The sequence below is a fragment of the Oncorhynchus nerka genome, linkage group LG27, assembly GCF_034236695.1.
Source record: "Oncorhynchus nerka isolate Pitt River linkage group LG27, Oner_Uvic_2.0, whole genome shotgun sequence".
Lineage (NCBI taxonomy): Eukaryota > Metazoa > Chordata > Actinopteri > Salmoniformes > Salmonidae > Oncorhynchus > Oncorhynchus nerka.
In genome coordinates this window covers 21667143-21668354 of record NC_088422.1, presented here as the reverse complement: position 1 = coordinate 21668354, position 1212 = coordinate 21667143, and positions in this window count along the sequence as shown.

Below are 1212 nucleotides of genomic sequence, written 5' to 3'. Positions count from 1 at the left end.
TATACATTGATTGTAGGGCACTACTTTGTTTACACTGTTCAACCATATGTATGTTTGTTTACACTAGAAAAAGTTATGGGAAAAATCAGTCATGGTCATTCTACAGGGCTATTCCTGGGGTCAAAAACAATGGGCTCATTCGAGCGGATCACTTTTGTCAATTCTGTGGCCATTGCTGGTCACTGCTTTCAAAGTGTTGCATTATGGGGATAAAATGTTTCCGACTTGCGCCTACATGTAGACTGCATGAACTTTACATAAATCATGTGATCAAGGGTAATTTAGTTTTGACTGCAAGTTTCTGAAGTTGTTCTTCACCAACATAATGCTGCAGCCATTGCATGCTTGTGGGCAGTGTTGCCAACTAATTTTCAGGGGAAGTTGCTAGAGGCAGGTCAATTTGTTGCTAAAAGACGTTGTGATGTCATTGTGTGATGACGCCATTACGCAAAACTGCGTCATTACGTAGAATATACAATAACGTTACTCAAATTGACTGGCCATCTCGGTGAAAAATATGACACAACACATTGAATTATTGAACAATTACACATTATTGAACAATTACATTTGATTTATTTTCTTTTTAACTAGTAAACCTACACATTCTGAACAATTTATAGTTTTATGCAGTGTATTGGTAGTTAACATGCTACCTAACTGATCAACAATTATAGGTACAAGCTAATAACAAGGTATATATGCTATCTTATTGAACAAGCAACTTAACTCAAATAATGATGTGTGCGCTAGGCATCTCTCTCCAGCTCTCTCCATGTTGTTGTGCTGCTTGGCTGGCTAGCTGCTCAGATAAACAGATATTGCCACTGTTCTCACACACACTGCAGTACACACTGCCACCATCAGTTGTGTGTCTCCACCAGTTCCAGAAAGTCCACTCCTTGCATATGTACTGTAAATATGATGAATCATAGATTGGCAAGGAAATCCTCTTCATCTTCACTGTCCAACTGCATTGTCATGGTGCTGGAACCAGCAGAAGAGGATGGAGTGGCCTTAAACTGTACGCTGCTGTGGTGCCAAACTGCTGCAGAACTACACTTGGTAGTTTATGCTGGTAACAGGTATCACCAGCCAGCTTCAGTCCATACCGCACCAGGAGTATGGACCTGAGAGTGTGCAGTGACACTATTTCTTAACTTTGACTTGACTACACTCATTTGGCTGAACAGCTGTTCAACCTCTGCATTT